The sequence below is a fragment of the Babylonia areolata genome, chromosome 34 (assembly GCF_041734735.1).
Source record: "Babylonia areolata isolate BAREFJ2019XMU chromosome 34, ASM4173473v1, whole genome shotgun sequence".
In the NCBI taxonomy this organism is placed as follows: domain Eukaryota; kingdom Metazoa; phylum Mollusca; class Gastropoda; order Neogastropoda; family Buccinidae; genus Babylonia; species Babylonia areolata.
The window spans coordinates 120,001-130,000 of NC_134909.1; the positions used below are offsets into that span (position 1 = coordinate 120,001).

Consider the following 10,000-nt stretch of genomic DNA (forward strand, 5'->3'; position numbering starts at 1 on the left):
AGTAAAAAAAAAAAAAAAAAAATTCTGACACACACACGCACTCTCTCTCTCTCTCTCTCTCTCTCTCTCTCTCTTACACACACACACACACACACACACACACACACATTATTTTCCATTTCACAAGATATGACTGAATTCTTGAAAGGAAAGTTCAAACTGTAAAAATGACAAATTTATGCAATGATTCACAGTTCCTTTAAACGAAAGTAACCATGCAATGCAGTACACGAAAACCCAGCTAAAGTTGGAATCTATCATTTTTGACAATTTTTCTGTACTTTCAGAAAGTCCAAAAATCACAAATTAACTTACCAAAACAGAATTTTTCTATCACAGTTTTTGACTCACTTGTCTAAACAAAGTGAGTCCATGTATAACCCCGTATTCGGTTGTCTGTCCCTGTGTGTGTATGTGTGTGTGTGTGTGTGTGTGTGTGTGTGTGTGTGTGTGTGTGATTCATATTTTCATTGATCTTTTTTAAAGTGTGTATCACAAGTGAGTCTTGAAGGCCTTGCCGCTCTTGTTCTATTAAGTATTATGCTCAACATATACTTCTTTAGCAATCTGTGTCAATCTCTTTCTCTCTCTTCATCTCTCTCTCTCTCTCTCTCTCTCTCTCTCTCTCTCTCTCTCTCTCTCTCTCACACACACACTCTCTCTCTCCCTCTCTCTCTCACACACACACACTCTCTCTCTCTCTCTCTCTTTCTCTCTATCACACACACACACACACGCACACACGCGCGCGCTGTTTATTACTTTTACCCCTTTGTGAATGTGAAGGAGTGGTTAACGTACCAAGACACCGTCTTAGTGACAGATTATGAAACACAGCACTCACTGGCAAATGCTGGCTGAGAGCTCCACTCCTCAGTAAAGACAGAGAGAGCAAGAGAGTCTGACAACAAACTGACATCTGCAGGCAGCCTTGGACCTCTGGAAGGACAATGTCAAGGAGTGGTACCCCGAGAGACACTCCAGAACACACTTTTTCCCTCCGATCCGGTTCAACCGGGTCCCCTACGGCGTCACCACGGTGGGGGGAGAGAGTGTGCTGGAGCGCCAACCGGCCTCCGACCAACCACCCAGTAAGATGATTTGTTTGTTTGTTTGACTCATAAGTTATCATAATCTTCTTGGGATTTTATCAGTGATAGGAGAGAACGACAGAGAGAGAGAGAGAGAGAGAGAGAGAGAGAGAGAGAGAGAATGCGAATGATTTATTCACTGATAGGCCACAGCACCAAATCACAGTCATATCAAATGTCTTACGTACATGTGAAACAAATGAATCAATAAGACAACGCATTATCACTAAATTTAAATGCATTGTACAAGAAAACTGCAAATTCCGAACATCACTATCTCTAATGGATGACTGAACTTAAAGGCACATGGATTTGGGTCATATTTTTAACAATAAACTTTTGTCTTTTATCACTGAGTGCTGGACAACACAAGACAAAATGCAACTCGTCTTCCTTTAATTCTTCACACGATTGACAAATCAAATTACTGACATCAGATTTTCTGTATCTGCACTAGCTAGCTAGCAAAGATGTACATTGAAATCAGATATACCAAATCGAAATCTAGTTGTTATGTATTTAAAATGTTTACCCATAGTAGACAAAAGATAAGGTTTTACTTCATAGGTGTTACAAAAAGTTCTATATGTACTGCATCTATCATTATCCTGAATATGTTCGTGCCATTTTTGCCATCTGCAATCAATTCATCGTTGGCGAAAAACAGTAATCTATGCATTGGCACTATACCCTGGTTTATCCATACTTCACCAAACCCATGTTCAAACAATTACGCTCATCAGGAACACAATTCTTCTTCCCCTTGCATGTAATTCTTGTAACATTTTACAGCCTTTGCAAGGAAACCGAACCTCTTCCATTTATAATAACAAACCAATAATGAATACAGTGAACAGCAGAGTTGATACATATCGGATATCTATCAGTTTCACCGTATATCAGATCTTTAGGTGTACACGAGAGAGAGAGAGAGAGAGAGAGAGAGAGAGAGAATGAAAACATCGGTAATGCAAAGTGAATAGTGTAAAGATAGTGAAGCACAATACTCAGATGATTCACAAGAAAAGCATGAAGAAGAAGCAAACACCGCATACAAAGCGAGTACTAAGATATTATCATATTTCAGCAGGGACACCAACACGCACACGTACGTGCGCTCGTGCACAATCACGGCCACACATACACGCGCGCGCGCGCGAACACGCACACACCCACGCATTGATGCGAGAGCGCGTCGCAAACCAGCAATTTCACTGTATTCTGTCACTGGCAAGAAGAGAGGAAAGGGTTTGACCTGCAACGTGAGACTGAAACAAGCCCTCAAATGGTATTCATGACTGTCGTGACTCAGGTGGCAGTCCACCCATGTACCCGGCTACCTCATCGGCAACACCTCTCCAAACACCTCAACCCGTGGCTGGAAGACTCTGGACTCCACCTCCATCCACCCCCTCCAGCGTTACGCCTGTGCTGGACAGCGACGTTCGCGATGATGAAGCGATGACACGAGTTCTCCACTGTCTCGATGTCGTGACCAAAGAACAGAATGACGTTTTAATGGTGCTGTCCGAACTGGGGTTCAGAAGCTATCTTGACAACCAGGTGGATCCAGTGTCTGCTGCGGCCTGTGCTCTGCTTCCCAACGTGTACGGCATGGGTCGTCGTGTCCCAGATGGAGACTTCGATGTCCTCATTATCAGCAAAGAGTACGGCCTTATCTGCGGGGAGGTGAAGTCCGTAGGGGCGACAGGAAACGCATGTGACTCTGACATTGTAAAGAAGGTGAGTGAAGCTTGCTTTTCTCCATGCTTAACCCAAAGTTACGTACTCCACGAGTAAGGATGAGGGTTCTTTCGTGACGTCGTTACACTTTTCTTTGTGCTTAACCCAAAGTTACGTACTCCACGAGCAAGGATGAGGGTTCTTTCGTGACGTCGTTACACTTTTCTCCATGCTTAACCCAAAGTTACGTACTCCACGAGTAAGGATGAGGGTTCTTTCGTGACGTCGTTACACATTTCTCCGTGCTTAACCCAAAGTTACGTACTCCACGAGTAAGGATGAGGGTTCTTTCGTGACGCCGTTACACATTTCTCCATGTTTAACCCAAAGTTACGTACTCCACGAGTAAGGATGAGGGTTCTTTCGTGACGTCGTTACACTTTTCTTTGTGCGTAACCCAAAGTTACGTACTCCACGAGTAAGGATGAGGGTTCTTTCGTGACGTCGTTACACATTTCTCCATGTTTAACCCAAAGTTACGTACTCCGCGAGTAAGGATGAGGGTTCTTTCGTGACGTCGTTACACATTTCTCCATGTTTAACCCAAAGTTACGTACTCCACGAGTAAGGATGAGGGTTCTTTCGTGACGTCGTTACACTTTTCTCCGTGCTTAACCCAAAGTTACGTACTCCACGAGTAAGGATGAGGGTTCTTTCGTGACGTCGTTACACTTTTCTTTGTGCGTAACCCAAAGTTACGTACTCCGCGAGTAAGGATGAGGGTTCTTTCGTGACGTCGTTACACATTTCTCCATGTTTAACCCAAAGTTGCGTACTCCACGAGTAAGGATGAGGGTTCTTTCGTGACGTCGTTACACATTTCTCCATGTTTAACCCAAAGTTACGTACTCCGCGAGTAAGGATGAGGGTTCTTTCGTGACGTCGTTACACATTTCTCCATGTTTAACCCAAAGTTACGTACTCCACGAGTAAGGATGAGGGTTCTTTCATGACGTCGTTACACATTTCTCCATGTTTAACCCAAAGTTACGTACTCCGCGAGTAAGGATGAGGGTTCTTTCGTGACGTCGTTACACATTTCTCCATGTTTAACCCAAAGTTACGTACTCCACGAGTAAGGAAGAGGGTTCTTTCGTGACGTCGTTACCCTTTTCTTTGTGCTTAACCCAAAGTTACGTACTCCACGAGTAAGGATGAGGGTTCTTTCGTGACGTCGTTACACTTTTCTTTGTGCTTAACCCAAAGTTACGTACTCCACGAGCAAGGATGAGGGTTCTTTCGTGACGTCGTTACACATTTCTCCGTGCTTAACCCAAAGTTACGTACTCCACGAGTAAGGATGAGGGTTCTTTCGTGACGTCGTTACACTTTTCTCCATGCTTAACCCAAAGTTACGTAATCCACGAGTAAGGATGAGGGTTCTTTCGTGACGTCGTTACACTTTTCTCCATGCTTAACCCAAAGTTACGTACTCCACGAGTAAGGATGAGGGTTCTTTCGTGACGTCGTTACACTTTTCTTTGTGCTTAACCCAAAGTTACGTACTCCACGAGTAAGGATGAGGGTTCTTTCGTGACGTCGTTACACATTTCTCCATGTTTAACCCAAAGTTACGTACTCCGCGAGTAAGGATGAGGGTTCTTTCGTGACGTCGTTACACATTTCTCCATGTTTAACCCAAAGTTACGTACTCCACGAGTAAGGATGAGGGTTCTTTCGTGACGTCGTTACACTTTTCTCCGTGCTTAACCCAAAGTTACGTACTCCACGAGTAAGGATGAGGGTTCTTTCGTGACGTCGTTACACTTTTCTTTGTGCGTAACCCAAAGTTACGTACTCCGCGAGTAAGGATGAGGGTTCTTTCGTGACGTCGTTACACATTTCTCCATGTTTAACCCAAAGTTGCGTACTCCACGAGTAAGGATGAGGGTTCTTTCGTGACGTCGTTACCCTTTTCTCCATGCTTAACCCAAAGTTACGTACTCCACGAGTAAGGAAGAGGGTTCTTTCGTGACGTCGTTACCCTTTTCTTTGTGCTTAACCCAAAGTTACGTACTCCACGAGTAAGGATGAGGGTTCTTTCGTGACGTCGTTACACTTTTCTTTGTGCTTAACCCAAAGTTACGTACTCCACGAGCAAGGATGAGGGTTCTTTCGTGACGTCGTTACACATTTCTCCGTGCTTAACCCAAAGTTACGTACTCCACGAGTAAGGATGAGGGTTCTTTCGTGACGTCGTTACACTTTTCTCCATGCTTAACCCAAAGTTACGTAATCCACGAGTAAGGATGAGGGTTCTTTCGTGACGTCGTTACACTTTTCTCCATGCTTAACCCAAAGTTACGTACTCCACGAATAAGGATGAGGGTTCTTTCGTGACGTCGTTACACTTTTCTTTGTGCTTAACCCAAAGTTACGTACTCCACGAGTAAGGATGAGGGTTCTTTCGTGACGTCGTTACACTTTTCTCCATGCTTAACCCAAAGTTACGTACTCCACGAGTAAGGGTGAGGGTTCTTTCGTGACGTCGTTATACTTTTCTCCATGCTTAACCCAAAGTTACGTACTCCACGAGTAAGGATGAGGGTTCTTTCGTGACGTCGTTACACTTTTCTTTGTGCTTAACCCAAAGTTACGTACTCCACGAGTAAGGATGAGGGTTCTTTCGTGACGTCGTTACACTTTTCTTTGTGCTTAACCCAAAGTTACGTACTCCACGAGCAAGGATGAGGGTAGTTTCGTGACGTCGTTACACATTTCTCCATGCTTAACCCAAAGTTACGTACTCCACGAGTAAGGATGAGGGTTCTTTCGTGACGTCGTTACACTTTTCTCCGTGCTTAACCCAAAGTTACGTACTCCACGAGTAAGGATGAGGGTTCTTTCGTGACGTCGTTACACTTTTCTTTGTGCGTAACCCAAAGTTACGTACTCCACGAGTAAGGATGAGGGTTCTTTCGTGACGTCGTTACACATTTCTCCATGTTTAACCCAAAGTTACGTACTCCGCGAGTAAGGATGAGGTTTCTTTCGTGACGTCGTTACACATTTCTCCATGTTTAACCCAAAGTTACGTACTCCACGAGTAAGGATGAGGGTTCTTTCGTGACGTCGTTACACTTTTCTTTGTGCTTAACCCAAAGTTACGTACTCCACGAGTAAGGATGAGGGTTCTTTCGTGACGTCGTTACACTTTTCTTTGTGCTTAACCCAAAGTTACGTACTCCACGAGCAAGGATGAGGGTTCTTTCGTGACGTCGTTACACATTTCTCCGTGCTTAACCCAAAGTTACGTACTCCACGAGTAAGGATGAGGGTTCTTTCGTGACGTCGTTACACTTTTCTTTGTGCTTAACCCAAAGTTACGTACTCCAGAGTAAGGATGAGGGTTCTTTCGTGACGTCGTTACACTTTTCTCCATGCTTAACCCAAAGTTACGTACTCCACGAGCAAGGATGAGGGTTCTTTCGTGACGTCGTTACACATTTCTCCGTGCTTAACCCAAAGTTACGTACTCCACGAGTAAGGATGAGGGTTCTTTCGTGACGTCGTTACACTTTTCTTTGTGCTTAACCCAAAGTTACGTACTCCAGAGGAAGGATGAGGGTTCTTTCGTGACGTCGTTACACTTTTCTCCATGCTTAACCCAAAGTTACGTACTCCGCGAGTAAGGATGAGGGTTCTTTCGTGACGTCGTTACACTTTTCTTTGTGCGTAACCCAAAGTTACGTACTCCACGAGTAAGGATGAGGGTTCTTTCGTGACGTCGTTACACTTTTCTTTGTGCGTAACCCAAAGTTACGTACTCCACGAGTAAGGATGAGGGTTCTTTCGTGACGTCGTTACACTTTTCTTTGTGCTTAACCCAAAGTTACGTACTCCACGAGTAAGGATGAGGGTTCTTTCGTGACGTCGTTACACTTTTCTTTGTGCTTAACCCAAAGTTACGTACTCCACGAGTAAGGATGAGGGTTCTTTCGTGACGTCGTTACACTTTTCTCCATGCTTAACCCAAAGTTACGTACTCCACGAGTAAGGATGAGGGTTCTTTCGTGACGTCGTTACACTTTTCTCCATGCTTAACCCAAAGTTACGTACTCCACGAGTAAGGATGAGGGTTCTTTCGTGACGTCGTTACACTTTTCAAGAGACAGAACAAAGACGGGGACAGACAGATGAATCAAAGTGCACAGACGCATGTATGTATGCGTACGTGCGTGCGTGTGTACGTGTGTGCGCATGCATGTGTATCTGTGTGTGCGTGCGTGTGTATGTGTGTGTGTGTGTTTGTGTTTGTGTGTGCAGCAGCAATAGTAATAGTAGTTGTATTGGTAGTAGCAGTAGTAGTAATGTGTGTGTGTGTGTGTGTGTGTGTGTGTGTGTGTGTGTGTGTGTGTGTGTGTGTGTGTGTGTGTGCTTGCATACACACGCACAAGCTCCAGAACGAATTTCACAACACAAACCATTCTGCCGTTCAAGAACGCCATTGATTCTTCTTGTTCTTCTTCTTGTTCTTCTTCTACTATTCAGTGTCGGATCCAGTGGTCATTTTTCATGGCCTTGTTACCATAATTGATATTGTTTTCGATGCATTACTTGTTGCATTGTAGGTGTTATCACGTTATATCTTTAATGTTTGGTTTTCCCTGCCACTGTTACCAGTTTCCTACTGTGGCTGTGGCAGCTGCTGCAGTTAACGTTGTCTTTGGCGTTAACCAGGTTCGGAGAGCCCTGAGTCAACTGGAGAAAGGAGAGAGGGTACTGAAGCATCTGGTGTGGGACCTGCCTCCAGTGACCGTGACCAAGGTTCTGATGCTGCCCAACGTGTCTATCCAACAGCTTCGACAAGCCATGGCCACTCACCAAGTTGCTGCAAGTGTGAGTGTAAATAGGTGGTGGTCATGACACGCTCCCGTGCTTCGCACACACACACACACACACACACACGCACACGCACACACACACACACACAACCAATACACACTCACACACACACACACACACACACACACACACACACACACAAATACAGACACACAGAGACACACACACACAGACACACACACACACACACACACACACACACACACACACACACACACACTGCGCGCACGCACGCGTATGCATGCATGAATGAAATCTTCTTCATTTTACGAAGTATGGGAGGTGGAATGAATTAAAATGAAAACCGAACAAACATTGACCATTTGGGGAAGTCACTTCCCCATGTCACACGGGGTTGTGGTGCTGCCGTTAAAAACAAAACAAACAAAAAAGATATGATAAAATGAATTGACAGCGGATTTAAACTCTGCCATTTCTGTCAGGTTAAACAGTGACCACATTTTATGGACGTCTATATGGTCCAAATTCCTGATATTTTTCTCTTCAGCATGGAACCTGTGGCCAAAGCTCAGGTGACAACCTCAGTACGTTCTTGGACAGTGACAACTTTGGTGGTGTTTCTGGCCAACAAATTCATGGGAGGAACACAGTGCCAGCATCTGGCAATGATTGTGTCAGGCCACTACCCTGTTAGTCGCACCACTCGGAATAGGATTGTTTTTCCTCCTTGGACACCTGTCTTCATCCTGTCTCTCCGTTCCGACACGTGTAGCTGTGCACTAGGACACCTCTCTTCATCCTGTGTCTCTCCGTTCCGACACGTGTAGCTGTGCACTAGGACACCTGTCTTCATCCTGTGTCTCTCCGTTCCGACACGTGTAGCTGTGCACTAGGACACCTGTCTTCATCCTGTGTCTCTCCGTTCCGACACGTGTAGCTGTGCACTAGGACACCTGTCTTCATCCTGTGTCTCTCCGTTCCGACACGTGTAGCTGTGCACTAGGACACCTGTCTTCATCCTGTCTCTCCGTTCCGACACGTGTAGCTGTGCACTAGGACACCTGTCTTCATCCTGTGTCTCTCCGTTCCGACACGTGTAGCTGTGCACTAGGACACCTGTCTTCATCCTGTCTCTCCGTTCCGACACGTGTAGCTGTGCACTAGGACACCTGTCTTCATCCTGTGTCTCTCCATTCCGACACGTGTAGCTGTGCACTAGGACACCTGTCTTCATCCTGTCTCTCCGTTCCGACACGTGTAGCTGTGCACTAGGACACCTGTCTTCATCCTGTCTCTCCGTTCCGACACGTGTAGCTGTGCACCAGGACACCTGTCTTCATCCTGTCTCTCCGTTCCGACACGTGTAGCTGTGGACTAGGACACCTGTCTTCATCCTGTCTCTCCATTCCAACACGTGTAGCTGTGCACTAGGACACCTGTCTTCATCCTGTCTCTCCATTCCAACACGTGTAGCTGTGCACTAGGACACCTGTCTTCATCCTGTCTCTCCGTTCTGACACGTGTAGCTGTGCACTAGGACACCTGTCTTCATCCTGTCTCTCCGTTCCGATACGTGTAGTTCTGCACTACCGGAAAACTCAGTTTACGTCACATCATTGAGATGTGCAATATCCCCTGAATCATATAATTATACGCAGGATTGATACCACTTTACATTTTTTGTTTCATAGTCAACGTTACCTACATCAATACGGTCTTAATTATCATGCTTTCTGTACTCCAACAGGGGCGTCAGGACATTGAATTTTGATCTCGATCTTGAAGCACATGAGTGTGCATATCTGTATTTGTGCATCACTGTCTATCCGTGTGTGGGGGAGAGGGGGTTCGGGGTTTGTGTGTTGGGAGGGGGGGGGGGGCCGAGGGGGGGGGGGGGGGAGGGGCGTGCGTGCGTGCGTGTGTGTGTCTGTGCGTGTGTGTGCGTATGTGTGATTGTCCCTTGTGTATGTAAGTGCGTTTGTATGCGCGCACACACATACACATTCCTGGCTGTTTCTTGTTTTCAAGTCATGCAAGTGTACTGTTCTATCAGAACAGTCACAGATTATCAGCTCCAAACCCTTCCTTTTTTCTCCTACAGGAGCTGTGTAGGTGTGTTGGGGTCCCTGACTTGGAGACAGCGCTGCCTCACTGTCTGCTGTCGGACAGCCTTTCTCCACGTGGACAGCACTGGAAGCTGTCGGAGGCAGTACTGAAGGAGCTGAGGAAGTGGCGGTGTCGTGCTTTGACCAGACCTGTTTTCATGATGACGGACTCTCAGTACGACGATTTTCTGGCCAGGTAAGTGTGGAGGTTCGTTCGTTCTTTGGTTTAATGTCTGTCTACAATAATTGTGATTT

At 45.7% G+C, this 10,000-nt stretch overlaps 1 long non-coding RNA gene across 2 annotated transcripts in view; it reads left to right on the forward strand.

The window, feature by feature from the left end:
* LOC143277315 (uncharacterized) overlaps positions 1 to 10,000 on the forward strand; it is a 46,040-nt gene that overhangs the window by 22,644 nt on the left and 13,396 nt on the right. The window contains exons 3-6 of one of the 2 annotated variants that reach the window (XR_013053725.1): positions 824 to 1,091; positions 2,404 to 2,834; positions 7,515 to 7,673; positions 9,742 to 9,941. This is a non-coding gene — a long non-coding RNA (uncharacterized LOC143277315). The remainder of the gene's footprint in view (positions 1 to 823; positions 1,092 to 2,403; positions 2,835 to 7,514; positions 7,674 to 9,741; positions 9,942 to 10,000) is intronic. The other variant, XR_013053724.1, reaches the window with a different exon arrangement.